General features: G+C 39.3%; 1 protein-coding gene across 1 annotated transcript in view; it reads left to right on the plus strand.

The window, feature by feature from the left end:
* Positions 1-13,532: 13,532 nt before the first annotated feature.
* Positions 13,533-18,694, plus strand: part of USP8 (ubiquitin specific peptidase 8) — a 79,772-nt gene continuing 74,610 nt past the window's right edge. The window contains exon 1 of the mRNA XM_025918904.2: positions 13,533-13,682. The gene's annotated coding sequence lies outside the window, so the exon portion shown is untranslated. The remainder of the gene's footprint in view (positions 13,683-18,694) is intronic.

Below are 18,694 nucleotides of genomic sequence, written 5' to 3' on the forward strand. Positions count from 1 at the left end.
TGCACAAGATACCATTATGTGACATGAAATAGTTAGCAGGGACACATTTAATTTGAAGGTGTTTTTAGTAAATGTTATGAAATTCTTGTGGACTATGCAGAGCACTTTTGTGTCCCAGTGGGGGAACATGCACCTTGTGGCAAAACACAGACGTTATTAATGCGGTCTGATTCAAAGACAGTGTTTTTGAAGTTTTTCAGAGGATCATCCATTAATATTTTGAAAGATCATCAGATCTGGCTGATAGGCTGGGGTAGAGATATTCATTTTATGGGAGTATGGATTCTCAAAGGTCCATGAAGAGGAAAGGCCTTGGGGATGGAAAGTAAGAAGGTAGGCTGGTAGACAGTCAGGGTGGCAGCATGGATGCAGAAAGTGCCTGTGGGAGAAAGGAGCTGCAGAAGGGGTATGTGGTCAGAAGAAAGAAGGAATGATTTCAGTCCCTTCATTGCTCCCCCCACATCAAGTTTAAAACCAAAATCTTTCAAAGACATCCTGTGTTTTTTTTAATCTTTCTATATATGTTTACTTAGATTACAATAGAGAATTACTTCTGAAATGCTGAAACTTGCTAAACCTTGCTGCATGGCTGCAAGATAATCAACATTGTTGAAAAACAGCATTTGCTGGGTATTTTTCTTTTCTCTTTTCTTTTATTTTCTTTTTTTGGGAGAGAGAGGAAGAAAGAGAATCTCAAGCAGTCTCCACACCCAGCACAGAGCCCAACATAGGGCTCAATCTCACAAGCGTGAGATTATGACCTGAGCCAAAATCAAGAAGTCTGATGCTTAACCAACTGAGCCACCCAAAGGTGACCTTCCGCCCTCCAACCACCACTGAGTGTTTCTTAAGGCAAATATCTCATCTTCAGAGAAATGGCCTACAAAGCAAGACTTCAGCAAACTGTGTAGTAAGGGAACTGTCTTCAGCAGAACTCTTCCACTTTGCTTTCTCTCTTCTACTCTTGGGAACCCCACATCTCTCAACTCCATTCCAATGCAACACAGTGGGGTTATATTCGTTCTCAAGGAGCTGCACAATAGTGGGGGAGACATAGACTGTGATTTAGACTGCAATTGATAGACAAAGAAGCAAGTCATACACTAAGTAGGATAAATACACAGTGCTAAGGGAACACACAGAAACAAGTAAGGCAGGGATGAGATTAGAGTTCACAGGAGAGAGAAAACTTGAGGTGAAGATTAAAAGGACAATGGAAATTGCCAAATGGTGTGTGTGTGTTGAGGGCATGTTTCAGGAATAGAAGTAAATGCAAGGAAGGTAAGCTTGTTGTAAGAACTGCAACTAGTTTGGGGCGCCTGGGTGGCTCAATTGATTGAAGGTCCTACTTTGGCTCAGGTCATGATTTCGCAGCTCATGAATTCTAGCCCCTGTGCTGGCAGCACAGAGCCTGGAGCCTGCTTCGGATTCTGTGTCTCCATGTTTCTCTCTCTCTGCCCCTCCACTGCTCATGCATGCTCTCTCTCAAAAATGAACGTTAAGGGGCACCTGGGTGGCGCAGTCGGTTAAGCGTCCGACTTCAGCCAGGTCAGGATCTCGCGGTCCGTGAGTTCGAGCCCCGCGTCAGGCTCTGGGCTGATGGCTCAGAGCCTGGAGCCTGTTTCCGATTCTGTGTCTCCCTCTCTCTCTGCCCCTCCCCCGTTCATGCTCTGTCTCTCTCTGTCCCAAAAATAAATAAACATTGAAAAAAAATTTTTTTTAATTAAAAAAAAAATGAACGTTAAAAAAATTATTTTAATAAAAAAAAGAACCGCTGTCTCCCTCTCTCTCTGCCCCTCCCCCGTTCATGCTCTGTCTCTCTCTGTCCCAAAAATAAATAAACATTGAAAAAAAATTTTTTTTAATTAAAAAAAAAATGAACGTTAAAAAAATTATTTTAATAAAAAAAAGAACCGCAACTAGTTCAGCATGACTAGGAACTCAGGTGCTGTGGAGACCTGCTAGGAGATGACACTGGAGAGGGAATTAGGAAAACCCTGTATGCTGCATTGAAGAGACTTTATCTTGAAAGTGATGGGCAGCTATTTAATATCTTAAGGAGAGAGGCTTTGCCTGTCAATTAATCAATTTTTTATTGATTGCCAGTTGTCTACCATGTAACAGATACTATACTAGATGCTAGATGCTTGCTAAAAACAGGATTTTTCAAAGAAGGGGGAAAAAGATGTATAAGGAATAATTTCATAAATGTGACTCATGGTTAAAGGAATCATGTGTGTGCAAGGTGCCAATAGGATCATAGAAGAAGCTGCTTGTTCTGCCTACCTTCTTCACAGAGCCTAGGGTGAAGCTTGAGCTGTGTTCTGAAGGACGAAAAATGTTCTAGGTATACAGATAGTGCAAAGGCAAAGGTACAAAAGAGTGGCAAGCTCCGGAAATGACCAAGGAGTCAGTATGAAAGGAGAGGAAGATAGACGTATTTAAAAAGGCAGGTGAGGCTGGATAAATTGATGACAGCCAGCTCATGAAGATCCTTGTGAGTATGCTAAGGGATTTGGACATGATGTATAGATGACAGATGTATTTGTCAGGGTCCTCTAGAAAAACAGAACCAATAGGAAGGAGATGGATAGAGAGATAGAGAGATTTTAAGGAAGTGGGTCATGCAATTGTGAGGGCTGGCAATCCAAAAGCTGAAAGACAAGATGGCAGCCTAGAGATTCAGGTATGATTTGATATCATTGTCTTGAGTATGAAGACTGAAAACTCCAGCAGAAGTCCTGTGCTTCAGTCTGGAGGCAGAATTTCTTTGAGATTCTTTGGGGAAACTTCAATCTTTTGCACTTAAGACCTTCAAATTATTGGATAAAGCCTATTCACCTTATAGAGGGTAATTTGTTTTACTTAAAGTCAACTGACTGTAAATGTTATCACATCTGGACAAATACTGCATGACACCACTTGTATAAGGAATCTAAAATAGTCAAACTCATCGAAGCAGAGAGTAGAATGGTGGTTGCCAGGGGCTTGGGAAGGGAGGAAGCAAAGAGGTACAGGATACCTTGTACTTCTTTAGTCAAAGGGTACAAGGTTTTGGTTATGGAAGATGAATAGGTCCTAGAGATCTACTGCACAGTATATCGTATACTTAAAATTTTGCTAAGAGGTTAAATCTTATAAATGTTATCACACACTCACAGAAAATTAATAGGTAAGAGGGTAAGAAACTTTTTGAGGTGATGGGTATATTTATGGCATAGATTGTGGTGATAGCTTCATAGGCATATACTTCACTCCAAACTCATCAAGCTGTACACATTAAATATGTATGGCTTTTTGCATGCCAGTCATACTTAAGTAAAGTTGTTCAAAAAAAATAAAAATTAGAAAATGTTAATCACATCTAAAACATCCATAATCTAGCCAAGGTAATACATAAAATTAAATATCACAGGTAATACATAAAATTAAATATCCCAATGGATAAAGAAGTTGTGGCATATATGCACAATGGACTATTACTCAGCCATAAAAAAGAATGAAATCCAGCCATCTGCAACAACATGGATGGATAGAGGGCATAATGCTAAATGAAATAAGTCAGTCGGAGAAAGACAAATACCATATGATTTCACTCATATGTGGAATTTAAGGAAAAAAATACAAATGGTCAAAGAAAAACAGAGACCATAAAAACCAAGCTCTTAAATATCAAGAACAAACTGGTGGCTACTAGAGGGGAGGTGGGTGGGGGGGTACCTAGGAAGTAGGTGAAGGGGATTAGGAGTACACTTATCATGATGAGCACCGAGTAGTGTGTAGATTCGTTGAATCATTATATTGTATGCTTGAAACTAATATAACTGTATATTATTATAATATCAGAATATATTAAATTATATTCAAATATATTAACATAAGATCTGGAAGGAGGAGTGGGCCAAATAACTTGAGAGCCAAGTGAATAAGTGGTCATTGAAGTTATGAGATAAATTAAATACCCTCTAAAGAACAATAGTGTGAGATAGGGAGAACACTGAGGGTGGTGGAAGACATCAACATCTTTGGGATGGGGTGGATGAGGAAAGTAACATCTTTGAAGGAGACCAAGAGGAAACTGTCCACAAAGCTGGAGAGGTACCAAGGAAGGAAAGAATTGCAACAGATGCTAGAGAAAGACCAAGGGAGATAAGGACTGAAATGCCACCATTGGATCTTGCATTTAGGAGGTCCCTGGCACCCTCAGCAAGAAGAGCTACCCCTGAGAGAAAGGTGAGAAAAAAGAGAATGTCTGAATTTAGGCATTCTTCTAAGAAAGTTGGCTATGAATGGAAGAGAGTGAGACAGTGATGGTAAAGGGGGACGTGGGGTGGAAAAGTTTGGGTTTTGTGTCGTGTGTGTGTATGTGGGGTGGGGGTAGTTAAGGTAGAAGAACATGTTCATGTTCAGAGAAGACAGGGCAATAAGAGAGACAGAGATACAAGTTACAAGGGGGAAATGGACTAATTGACCAAACAGAGCCCCCCAAAAGGCAGGACAGTTTGAGATCTAGAACACAAGTATCCTACGGGTACCTATGTGGCTCAGTTGGTTAAGCATCTGACTTCAGCTCAGGTTATTATCTCATGGTTTGTCAGTTCAAGTCCCATGTCAGGCCTGCTTGGGATTCTCTCTCCCTTTTTCTCTGCCCCTTGCACTCTCGCTCTCCCTCTCTCTCAAAAATAAATAAATAAATAAATAAATAAATAAATAAATACATACATACATACATACATACATACATACATACATACATACATACATACCACAAGTATCCTAGAACTACAAGACAGATGCGTGGTGATAGATAACAATTCTCAGAGGAAGACAAGGTTCTATGAGCATAGTAGAATAATAAGTTGGAATGGACTTTAGAATGTCCTTAGCTTTAGTGAGGTAGTGTGTTCATGTCTCCACTTGATAAATAAGATGGCCGTGGCCCAGAGAAGTTCAGTTTGCCTACTCATATGACATTATCTTCACAACCTTAATTTAAGCCTTTGGTTAATAAGATTTCCAACTTATGCCTTCCAGAAGGAACATTACTGCCTAACAGTAATCTGTGATAATAACCAGCTATACCTTATTTTGCTATTCTTCTGATTCCCTGTGGGAGAACCCACTACTGCTTGTAGTCACTACTGATTCTTTGGCTGTATTTAAAATAAAAGGCTAGGGGCGCCTGGGTGGCGCAGTCGGTTAAGCGGCCGACTTCAGCCAGGTCACGATCTCGCGCTCCGTGAGTTCGAGCCCCGCGTCGGGCTCTGGGCTGATGGCTCAGAGCCTGGAGCCTGTTTCCGATTCTGTGTCTCCCTCTCTCTCTGCCCCTCCCCCGTTCATGCTCTGTCTCTCTCTGTCCCAAAAATAAATAAACGTTGAAAAAAAAAATTTAAAATAAAAGGCTAATAAAGAGTTTACTCTTCACTGGGCATCATATGTAAGAGATGAATCACTGGGTTCTACTCCTGACACCCAGACGACACTGTATGTTAACTAACTTGAGAATAAATACATACATACATACATACATACATACATACATACAGAAATAGTTTTTGCTTTTACATTAGATGGAAGATGTATACTTTCTTGTTATGTATTACTTGAAAAAATATTTTAATTTTTCAAATATTTATTTATTTTTGAAAGAGAGAGAGCATGAGCAGGGGAGGAGCAGAGAAACAAGGAGACACAGAATCTGAAGCAAGCTCCAGGCTCTGAGCTGTCAGCACAGAGCCCAATCCGGGGCTCAAATCCATGAGCTGTGAGATCATGACCTGAGCTGAAGTCGGAGGCTTAACTGACTGAGCCATCCAGATGCCCCTAAAAATATTATTTTAATCAGAAATAATAACCCCTTTAAAATATTTTTATAGAACCATGGCTATGACCAGTTTCTATTTTGACAAAAAGTTAAATGTCCTTAAGTCTGTTCCTGAGAGATAAATACAGAAAAGTGACAAATGGAACTCAAGGTGTCCTTCAAAATTAAAACTGTAATATTCTGTGTGGACTTTCTATTATTCTAACCGGACTTTCTTCCCTTTAAAATGCTGTAAGTGATGTGACTCCCCTTCCACTGCGGCATTTTTTATGAGGGTTAGAGAAGTTTTGAGCTAGACCATGACCATCTCATACCTATAGACAAAGAATTTTACCCAGCAAATTGTAGATTATCAGCTGTATACTCTAATATGTCCCTAATGATTGTGTAAGCAACAATTATATAACCTTCAAGTGAGACCATCTGTGAATTGATCCTTATCCTGCTCAGCCTTCATGGACTATAGTTTTTTTGGAGTTTGTTTCCAATTCTTACCCACATTTCAGTTTCTAAATCTGTGTTCTAAATTATGCTTTCAATTAGACATTGCTCAGGGGTGGAAGACTTCACAGAGAATAGCCAACTAAAGACACATTCTTTTTTTGATGTCATAGACTTTTCTGCACAAGGTGCTGCTTTGGAAAAACTGTTGTCATCCAGGAGACTTTTGTTGTGCAGAAGAGACTTTCAGAGTATGTGGCTTAAGGATGGGGGTTTGGGTAGGAATAAAAACAAGCAAGGAGACACTGAGAGAGAAACACAGAAGTTCTACCTCTCTGTGTCCCATTGCTCCTAGAATATTATAAAATTCTTATTCACATGCTAGTATGTGACTTACAAAACAGCGACAGCTGAGGTGCACAAGGACATGGGCTCCCTTTCTTTAATATCTGTTCCCCTGACATCACTGAAATGATGTGATTTTGATGACATGCCTTGCAGTATGTCCAGCTGTGAGAGGAAGGCAGCTGTCTGTGCTGGGATATTAGCTTACCCTTGTCTTAGGGTCTCTGGACAGATCTGACTCTGAAACCTGATGTTCTCTCCTTGGCCTTGATGCCCAGTCCCCATGTATCCCACTGGCTCCTGTATTAACCCAGGAATACTTCACTTGTTTCTTTGCATTTAGCTGGGAACTTGCCCATGATAAACTAAATAAATTGATTATAAGCAAAAGCAAAACAAACCAAAACAAAAACAAACTGGGGGAGCTTTAGCATGGGTCCTTTCCCTTGTGCACCTGTATTCTTATTAGGTAGGGAGGAGCTTATATATTCAGATCCATTCATGCTGCCTCTCAGGGTTTCCTCAGGGATATTACATTTTCATATGAAGAAATGAGTCTTTAATGATGGCATTTCAGATACCATGATAAGTCAAAGGAAGAGATTTGGAGATATAAAGATTAAAAGTGACCTTTTCTGCCTCTCTGCCTAGTCTTGCTACTGAACAGAAGAACAGAAGAACAAATTAATTGGGGGAAAACAAATAAATTATGGAAAGAAAGATTATTTCAAAGGCAACACATGCCAGTGAGTCAGAGAGCCAATTGCAGTTCCATAATTTACATATAGAAATGGCTCATTGTGGGGCACCTGGGTGGCTCACTCGGTTAAACCTCTGACTTCGGCTTAGGTCATGATCTCACAGTTTGTGGGTTCGAGCCCCACATTGGGCTCTGTGCTGACAGTTCAGAGCCTGGAGCCTGCTTCAAATTCTGTGTCTCCCTATCTCTCTATCCCCACCACCACTTGTGCTCTCTCTCTCTCTCTCTCAAAAATATATAAACATTAAAAAAAAAAAAGAAATGGCTTGTTGGAATGCAGGCTTGGACTTGCTTTCACACAGCGCTCCACAAATATTGATAAAAATATTAACTGACACCATTAAAGAATGAGGGTGGGGGTTGCTGTTATTGAAAAGTGTTAAACCACTTCTCAATTTTCCTAGGTGCCAGCCAGCTTTGCAGTCAGGCAACATATTTATTGAGCACCTATTATGTGGCAGGCATTAGTTAAGTCCTTTTGTAGTATAAAAACAGGTTGTTGTTGTTGTTTCTTTTTTCATATACGAGAGCATATGAAACTCTTTGTTTATCTAGATTGAAACTTAAGTCAAAACAGTAGAAATTATCTATATAATCTGCGAATGACATTGTGCACATTTATCTTAAATAGGAAGAAAATATAAATCAAATCACTTGACCACTATATCTTTACCACGTTGTCCAATCATGAGGCAGTGAAAAAAAAAAAATGTTACACATTTTCCCCTATCCCAAATCATCACATTCCTAGACACATACAGGAATAGGTTCATCCAGTAATCCCATCTTTATTCATGAATAGACTATACAAAGACACAGAGACACTCACTCTATTATATATTCTGAAATACGTCGCTTCTCTAAGTTAATCACTGAGGTACTACCCGGTTCACAGACTAATATGACCCACTGAGAGGAGGCACAGGAAGAAACATCAATCAGAACAGCAACTGGTTTCACATGTGTCCACCACAAGAAGGACCATAAAGATGGCTGGGTCATTGTACCTCCGCACTTGGTAGATTGTATAATGACATACTGATAGATTTGGAATGTTAAAATATTTCAGAGATAAAATTATAAACTCCCCAGTAACTATATAAAGAATCTCATCAACCAGTTAGAATTTCAAAAATCTTCCACAAGTTTCTCACAGTTATTTGAAAAATGAAATCAGGTTGAAGAAAATGTTTTCTCATGACTGAGTGAGGTAACGTTTCTTCACGTGGAGCCCATGATCACCACCAGCAGAATCACCATGGACATCTTAAAATGCAAATTCATGGCTCCCTCTCCTTACCTTGTGAATGCAAACTCAAGGTTGATTTTTCTGCACACTTAGGGAAACACATGCTAGTCTGTCTCATGGATAGCCCAGGTGCTTGGGCGCTCACTCCACCTGCAGCCTAGCAACAATCTGGCTCAGCAGAGAGGCAGTAAGGCCTGCAGGCAGAAACCAGAGTCAATAAGGAAAACTGCTCAGGCAACTGGTGTCAAAGCTTATTTTATTTTATTTTATTTTATTTTATTTTATTTTATTTTATTTTATTTTTTATTTTATTTTATTTTATTTATTTTTAAAGTTTATTTATTTAGTTTGAGAGAGAGAGTACAAGTGGGGGAGGGCCAGAGAGAGAGGGAAAGAGAGAGAATCCCAAGCAGGCTCTGCACTGACCAAACAGAGCCCGATGTGGGGCTCGGACCCACAAACCATGACATCATGACCTGAGCTGAAACCAAGAGTCAGAGGCTTATCCGACTGAGCCACCCAGGCACCCCAAAAACTTGTTTTTTAGACCAGTAAGATTGTAACGCCAAAAGAAAAGCACAAAGTTCTCCAAATCAACTAGGTGATCCCTGCTCCCTCTCTACTCCTCCATAAATATGTGAGATGGCAGGGAGTCAGGGTCCCTCTTCTGGAATATTTCCCAAAGTGCATTCACTAGTGCCAGTCCAGACACAGCTTTCCATGGATTGGTGAGCAGCTGGGGGTTCCTGTGCATTTGGCTAGCTCTGAGTCTGTAAGTTTTTGTTTGGGGCCTGCACCGTATGTTTTTATTTATTAGCTGTATATTGCTTGATAATACTGAAGTTTGAAAAACACTGGGTATGTATTATTTAATATATTTACCTATGGTTTGGAAGAAGTAAACAGCCCAACAAAAATCATACCCTTAGATGACATCCCATAGATGACATATTACTTTAGATAGTGAGGAGTCATGAAAATGAAGTAAATTGCATATAAATAAATAAATTGCAGAAATATTTTTTGGAGGTTTTACTTAAAGAAGTATCTTCTTTATTTTTTGTAAATGTTTATTTATTTTGAGAGAGAGAGAGAGAGAGAGTGTGTGTGTGTGTGTGTGCACGCGCACGCTGGCAAGCATGAGTGCACGAGTAGGGGGAAAGGGCAGAGGGAGAAAAGAGAGAATCCCAAACAGCCTCCACACATGGAGCTTGATGTAGGGCCTGATCTCACAAACCCTGAGATCATGACCTGAGGTGAAATCAAGAGTCAGACAGTGGGTGCCTGGGTGGCTCAGTGAGTTAAGCCTCTGACTTCAGCTTAGGTTATGATCTCACGCTCCTGAGTTTGAGGAGCCCTTCAGATCCTCTGTATTCCCCCTCTGTGTTCCTCCCACTAGCATGCACGCTCTCTCTCTCTCTCTCTCAAAAATAAATAAGCATTAAAAAAAAAGATTCAGATGTTTAACCAATTGAACCACCCAGGCATCCCAAAACAGTATCTTCTTTAAATCAGATGCTTCCTTAAGCTAAAACCTAATAGTTTCTTTTTGGAAAAACATAGAAAAGGCTTAAACCTGTATGTTGATTCTATGATTTCAATTAAATACACTTAAAGCTCAACAGTTCTTGTGTCAAATAGGATTCTCTTTTTGCCAGTTAATGTTAGCATGACAAAATTGCAGAAACAATCCTTAAGAAGTTTAAGTAACTCTTTGGTGACCTCAGTCAAGTAGGTGAAAATTTTGTGGTAGGTCAACAGACTGAAAACTAGCTCTCATTGGTATAAAACCATGTGCATCACCATGTGTAGTATTGTATTCTGAGTATTACATCTGTAAGGAAAATCTGATGGAAGAAGAGAAGATCCAGAAGACAAAGTAACAGCTTGAACGGGGAACCACAAAGGAGAGCATAATAATCAGACTAAAACTCTTCCATTTGGATAGAAAAACAAAAGGCAGAAAGGAGAGAAGATCTAAGTGTGAAATCATAAAGAGATGAAAAAAGTAAGCACAGCTGTTCACTAAACCCTAAAATTGTAGAATGAGAGTGCATCTCTAAAACCTTATTGAAGTAAGTTTAGCACAACTTCACATAAAAAAAATAGAACTCAAATTACTCTAAGTGGTGATATAGTTGATTATTTACAACTTCACATAAACCAATGGCTGATAGAGTCTTAGTGATGTGCCGAGTGGTGAGTTCCTAAACTCAGATGTTGATATCTAAGAGGATAGCCAAGATTTGCCACCCCTTGTCTGGGGATGCAGACCCAAGAGATAAAATGTGTGATGGCCCATGCAACCAGCCAATGTGGTAATCATTCTGACTTTAGAAAACAAAAAACAGATGAATAGAAAAAACAAGTGACTAGTGAAAGAACCACAAGATACTTTTGCTTTGGCTAAAAAACAATTGTAATGAATGTTTGTACATAATTTGTAAATTTTATCACCCATATGAAAGCTAATTTTTCATATAATATTACTATGTGCTTCACTTCTTGCATTATTGGGGGATAGTGGGATAAACATGTTTTATAGACCTATAAATCCTATGGAGTCTGCATTATTCTCTCTTCACCCTTCTGTCCTCCTTGCAGTTCCTCCAACACATTCACCTTTTCCTGCCTCACTGCCTTTATCTGTGCTTCTCCCATTGCCTGGATGCTCTTTTTCAACACACACATATTCATGGCTTGCTCCCTCTCCTCACCAAAGGTTCTGTGGAAATGTCACTTTCTCAGAGAGCTCTTCCCTGGCTATCCCATCAAAATTACCAGTGTGTTTTCTGGCCCCTTCCCCTTTTTTGTTTTGTTTCCTTAACATTTAATAATACCTGACATAGTATACATGTATTTGTTTATTATACGTCTCCCCCACTAGAATGTAAGTCAGCTCTGTGTTGAGGAGGGACTTTATATCCCAAGTCCAAAACAATGCCTGTCATAGAACATGCATTCAGTAAATACTTGTTGAATGGATGAAGGATGAACAAGGTTCAGTAAATTTTGGACTACTGCTTATTCTGGATGGCAAAGGAATTAAAACTATTGTCAAATACAGTTCATGCAGTCTAGACAGCTAGTGACCCATTACTTAAACGCTGGGTACCATAGATACTGTTGCTTAGTTTGTCACAACACAAATTTGGAAAAGAGCTAGGGTTTACAATTCAATTCAATAAACATAGTTTCATCAAGGTAACCCTACTCTTTAAGCATGCTTATTCCACTAATACTGAGAAGTCACAGATGTCTGTGAATTTCCTCGGAAGGTTCTGGGTTTTTCCTGCTTTCACCATCTTAGTTTAGTTTTGGAATCATCTCATCATCTTGTGCCTGCTTTCCCTTCTGCATCTGTTGACTCACATGTGGCACTACTCCTTAGTTTTCAAAAAAACTCAGGCAGATGACTTGTGTTTGAGCAAACTTGACCGACACTTTAAGAAGTGGGGGAAATTCTACTTATGGGGGGAATTGGAACCATTATAACAGAGCAACAGAAGTAACTTCAGGTGAATGTTAAAGAGTCCTATTTGTTAAAATCTTTTTTCCACCCCATCATAAGGGGCTCTTTTCATTGGTTAATTCATTACCATTTCTCTTTTTCTCTATCACCTCACATTCCTGGTATCCTCTCTCCGAAATGGTCTTCAGGGAATTTACCATTCTTCTCCCTATCTTTGGTTCCTACTCCCACACTCAGTTTTGTTTTGTTTTGCTGCTGCTGTTGTTGTTGTCTTATTTATTTGTTTTGAAAGAGAGAATCCAAAGCAGGCTCCTTGCTTTCAGCATAGAGCCCTATGTGGTACTCTAACCCAAGAATTACTATGAGATCATAACCTGAGCCCAAATCAAGAGTCAAACCATTAACCAACTGAGCCACCCAGGCACCCCTGTCTTTTTTTTTTTTTTTATACCCAAATTCATCAAGGTGCTCAACAGAAAAAACAAAACACAAAATAACAAACTCCAACAACCAACCTCCTTTCCTACCATCCATTTTCAAAACAGATGCAATTGTTTCCTTGTTACGAAAAATTTGCTAAGGCTTCCTAGTTAGCAGTTCCGGGCAGCACTGTATATTTCATATCAGTCTTAAATCTTTTGGGAAAACTGTGTATAGCTTAAGTATAAAAGAGCTACCATATTTTTGCAGGTATTTCATTGTAACAGAAAGGAAATTAGCATTTATTGAAAAGACTACTTACTGTATGTGAAGCACTATGTTTATTTATTACAATTTATTTAAAACCTTTCTGGCAGACACTTACTAGACCTCACCCTCCAGCTTTCCCACCCATGAGACACCTAGATTGTCCCTGGGGTCTTAAGTGACCATGCCCAGCAACTCCATCCACAAAACTTCACCATCCAGGCAACTTTACTTTTACTAATTGGAGCATCCAATCACCTTTCTCTATGACAGTACAAAGATCACCTTACAAGAAAGTTCAAATCTCTTGTTTTTGTAACACTGGGCCTTTAACTTTTGTTAAATGTGTATATATATGTTTTAGGATTATGTTCCTTGTTTGGCCAGAGACTTGGCTTCAGAGAATTTTAAACTTTCAGCCAGAGTTTGAGGGGATTCCAACCCCTTTTCTATTCTAAATCTCCTATCTGAAGAGTAAAAATACGTAGGTAAGAGGCACAAGAGTCCCGGCTTCCTCCGCGGCAAAGCCCACGAAGCGTGTAACACCAAGGTGACTGAACTAGGCCCGACAAATGCAGGGCGCAGGGTACGGACAGGCAAGCGTACGGAAACTTAGTCTAGCCTGAGCCCTGCCCTTGCCGCCCATCCCAAACTTCCCCTTTAGTCCTCCCTCAGCCCGGGTAAGGGCAGGACTGCGGAAGAGGAAGCTGTCACGGGCGCGCGCGCAGCCCCTCCCCTCCGTGACGTCCGAGACGCGACGCGTCGCAACGCAGTGCAAACTGGGAAAAGGGGATGCGCTGGGCTGGTTTCCGTCGGGCTAGCGAAGGCTAATTCTTCCTCGAGTTGGTGGAAGATGGGCCTTTGGCGAGGAGGCCGGCGTTAGTCAAGCGTTCCCGGCGCCACGGTGAGTGTGGGTCTGGGTCCTGTCCTTTGTTCCTCGGAAAGCTGTCTGCATTGAACACCCTTTCCTTTCACCAGCTGCTGGTCACTCGGGAGACCAGTCCTGTCAGCCGAGAGGGGTGGAACAACCCCGAACATAGAATCGGCTTTTAGAGGAAGGGCCCAACCTCGAGTCTTTCCCGCCGCCTACCTAGGGTTACCCAGGGAGTTTCGTGTAGTTTTTTTCAGGTTTTCCGATCTTAGAGGTGGCCTTGACCATTCCTCGTTCTTCTTCGACACTTAGACTCGACTTTGACCTGCTTCCTCTGGCCTCCGTTTTCTGATTTTCTGCTGTCGGGCTACAATTCCAGGCCTTTGATACCATCTCTCAGACTGTTTCCCAATCCCTCCTCTGTCCCAATCAAACTTGGTTTTAGTGAAGTCCAAGTATGAGTTTAAAGAGCCTATAAGCTCATCAGAATTAAAATATGACTTTCCCAAATAAAAGCTTTTGTTAAAATGTGGCCTCTCTCCTGGAGTTGCGGGACAAGTTAATTTCACCTCCACTCCACCTTGGTAATTTCAGAACCCTGAATCGCACTGATGTTCATTTATACATAAAGCTGTAGACCACACTTCTCGGGTTCATTCTTTTCTCCAGTTCATTCTATGACCTTGAAGCAAGTCATATAATCACTAACAAAATACTTACCTGAAGGCATTTAATATTTGTTAAGCACCTTGAGGGTTTCAGATGAAAGGGATGTTACTCTTTCCGAATCTGCAAGCAGTCTTAGTTTTTGTATGTCTTCTGCAGCCATTAAAAATATCAAGTGATACTGTTAAGGAACTGTACCTGTTCTAGGCTTGCCCTGGGGCTTTGCTCTGTAAGCAGATTTTGCATTTCAACAGATTCTGTTTAAGGTTCATTGTCAAATGTCTTTCTGATGGATTTAAATAGTTTCTTGTGACTCCACAGTACTGGACCAGTTTGTCTGAAAGGTGATGTAGGTTGTGCTTTGCTTTTATCATATTGCTCTGGCTGCCTTGAAACGTGTATCCCTTTTTTTGTGGCACATTAGGTATATCTTTAAAATTAGATAGTAAGATTCTTATAATAGTAAAACAACACTTGTTATTAATGACCTATATATGCATTAGTTGCATGTAAGCATGTAGGTATGTGTTCTTTAAGAAAACAATGCATGAGAAAAACAAAAACAATTTAAAGATGTCTTTCTAGCATTTAACTCTGTATATCTGCTTGACCTTTATTAATCATTGTGGTCATTTGTTCAGTAATATGAACATACTGGGAAAGATCCAAAATGGCTTCTGTAAAGTTCTAAAATCAAGCATATTAGATTTTTTTCCCTTAAAATATCTAACATATTTTCTACATGAAGTTGCAATTATTTTTGTAGAGATTAAGGGGAAAATGTGCCCATTAAATATGAGTTGATAACCAAATTAGATATAGTTAAGGAAGCATTTTTAAAAAACTATTTGTTATTGTCCCAGTTACCAATTGCTATATAACGAATCACTCCAAAGTAGCTTCAAACTACAATGTTTTATCTGTTATATTTCTCTGGGCTGCCTGGGGTCAGCTGGTTGATTCTCACTTAAGAGTTTCATGCATTTGTAGTTAGATAAGCAGCTAGGTTTTGGAGTCATCTGAAAGCTTACCCGAGTGGGATATCCCAGATGGCTCATTCGTATGGGTGGCAGTTGATGTTGTCTGGGAGTTCAGCTGGGGATGTTATCTGGAGCGCCTGCACATGGACTCTTCATGTGCCTTGGACGTCTCACAGCATGGAGTTTGAGTTTCAAGAGCAAGTATTTGAGGAGACAGAAGTGAAAGCTGTCTCTTAAAGCTGGACCCAGAAATTGGCATAGCATTGCTTCCAGCATTCTCTGTTAGAGCAGTCAGAGCCCTCCCCTAACCAAGTGATAGACCCTACCTTTTTTGGAGGGAAGAATATCAAAGAATTTGGGGCCATTAACCTACTATAATAAAGTTGTATTAAACTAATGTTTGGATTTAATAGTAGATGCGGAGTAAGGTACACTTCTGATTTCTTTAACCATAATGCTTTGTATCTTCACAGTACGTTACAATTTTCAAAGCATTTCTCTGTAGGTATTTTGTCATTTGGTACTTAGGAAAACTCTGTAGAAGCAGATGAATCGTTCCCATTTTGTAGATGACGTAAACTGAGGAGTAGCAGTGTTGGTGTTGGGAGGATTTAAGGAATTTGCCCGAAGTCATGTGCTAATAAATGGAAAGTGAAACCAAGACCTACAGTGCTCTAATAACATAAAACTTAATATAGTAAATGATGAAATATTATATTAAGCTTATTTGGAATTCCATATTTATCGCCATACTAATTCAAGTAAAACTACTCATGTGTAGTGGTGAATAAAGTCAGTGTCTCCTCTAACACATTACAGTTTAGTTTTTCATAATTCTGAATTCTCTGAAACATACCAATAATGATGTGAACCTGTATGTCTTTATAGTAAGAGAAATTGTTACATGTTATAATACCAATTTCAAAACAAATTAGTCCTGAAAAAGTTATGGGTATAGGAATCCTGAAGGTTTTATTTTAATTATTATTCTCTCAGTTACATAATTTTAAAAATGAAAATGATTTCTGAGGGCACCTGGGTAGCTCAGTCAGTTACACGTCTGACTTTGGCTCTGGTTATGATCTCATGGTTTGTGAGTTCGAGCCCATGTTGGGCTCCGTGCTGACAGTGTGGAGCCTTCTTGGGATATTCTCTCTCTCTCTCTCTCTCTCTCTCTCTCTCTTTCTTTCTCTCTCTCTCTTTTTCTCTCTTCTTCTCAAAAATAAATAAACTTCAAAAAGAAAAAGAACATGGTTTCTTATTATTTTGATAGATTGGGAATCATAAGACTTAAAATATTGATATCAACTAGAGCCTAATTGTCATCGTCATACTGTTTCACTGCTTTTAGTAACATGCTTATATCCATTTTTTATGTCCATGGATCTGTCTTGACCACGTGTTAGAATTTACCTGAGGAGCTTTTAAAAAATACCTGTGTGCAAGTCCCATGCTCTGAGATTCTAATATAAGCATTTAGGAGTGGGTTCTGCGCATCAATATTTTTAAAAATTCTTTAGGGGATTCTACAGCTAAGATTGAGAAGCATGTCTGCTTTTGTTTATGGTGTTTGGTACATACTAAGTATGATGTGGTTCCCTGTTCAACTATTCTTGCATATGCTAAAAAAATTAAGGAGATAGGGAGAAGATGTACAAAATGGATTAAGGTTATAAATGTAAGTAGACACCTGTTACAGAAAACAGTTACCCTTCTGATTTCTTTCTAGGAATAGTCTTAATTCAAGTTACAGATTTTGGCATGGTTTGTTAGTACCTATATGATGGTTCTTTGCTTTATATTAACATTGTGTACTTCTCTTTCATCTTAAAAGGTGGAAGCTTTGTTAGGAGGTATAGTCTGTGTATTTCTTATAGCTTCTGACATGGCACCTTGAATAGATGTAGGTAGTCTAATAAATGTTTGCCAAATAGAAGACAATTTATACAGTCAGTCTTCAAAACTAGGACTAGTTACTTTATTCTTTTTTTTTTTTTCTTTTTAAGCATTGTAAGAACTTAAAGTTCTTTGAAGCTCTTTTTTTGTGCTTTTCATGATGTTGCACTTATCTGGTTTTTCTTCAGGCTGTTTCTTTCCTCTTTTAGAAACATTCCCTTTCATACTCCTCCCCACCAGGTTCTGAGCCCTTCAAGTATATTATCAGTTATAGAGAAACAAGATCTTATTTCCTTGATTCATTCTCCTGATTTATTATTAGCATAAATGATGTCTGTGTTTTAAAAACTATTATAGAAATTTTAAAGTATACATAACAGTGAAGAAAATCAGATTATTTTGAACCACATCCTAGATAATATATCATTTAAGTGTCAATACTTTGTTATCTCCCAAAACAATAGGGATTATCAAAATTAACATTAATGCTTTAATAGTTGATTTAATATTTGTCTGGTCTCTCTATGGACCAAGTCTCTAATTACATATTTACATCTCTGTCAAGACATCTTTAGGTGTTGTTCTTTTTGTATACATGTTCAAAATTTTCTGTAAATCAATAGTTCTCATTTGGGAATAATTTTGCCCCCCAGAGGTCATTCAGGAATGTCTGGAGACATTTTTGGTTGTCACAACAGGACGGAGATGAATACTACTGGCATCTAGTGGGTAGAGTCCAGGGATGCTCCTAAATATCCTACAATGCAGAGAGCAACCTCCCACAACAAATTTTTATCTGGTCCAAAATAGGAGTAGTGCCCAGGTTGAGAAGTGCTGCGGTAAACTGACATTTTTAAGACCACAGTATTCATTTTGTTGTTGTTGTTAGTACCACTACCATTCTGTGGTGTGTGTGTGTGTGTGTGTGTGTGTGTGTGTGTGTGTGTACAGAAGAGAAAATTTTCTGTTTCAGTCTGTTACAAAAGCATGCTTCTGCCTTTTTGTGTTCTCTTAAGTGCAACGGCCTGCTAATTCTTATCCAAGAATAGCTGTAAGGGATTACAAAGTATTATTCTTTTGTTCTTGTTTCTTCACATCCATCTTGTATATTCCCACTTTGACCTGCCCTGAGATATCATTTTTCCCTTCAAAACTGGTTTAGGGGTGCCTGGGTGACTCAATTGGTTAAGCGTCCACCTCTTGATTGTGGCCCAGGTCATGATCTCATAGTCATGAGATTGAGCCCTCATGAGATTGAGCCCCACGTTGGGGCCTAAGAGTCTCTCTCTCCCTCTCCCCTGCTTGCTCTTCTCTCTCCCTTCCTCTCTGTCTCCCTCTCTCCCTCTCTCTCTCTCTCTCTCTCTCTCTCTCAAAAAAACAAAACAAAACTAGTTTATTGCCTGCTGAATAAAATATAAACAATACTTGACGGCTTCAGAAGTCCTCCATAATATGACTCCATCTCCTTACCTAATATAATTTATTGTTAGCCAACCATTATTA

Source organism: Puma concolor, chromosome B3 (genome assembly GCF_028749965.1).
Source record: "Puma concolor isolate L17-30 chromosome B3, mPumCon1.1.hap2, whole genome shotgun sequence".
NCBI classification, from domain to species: Eukaryota; Metazoa; Chordata; class Mammalia; order Carnivora; family Felidae; genus Puma; species Puma concolor.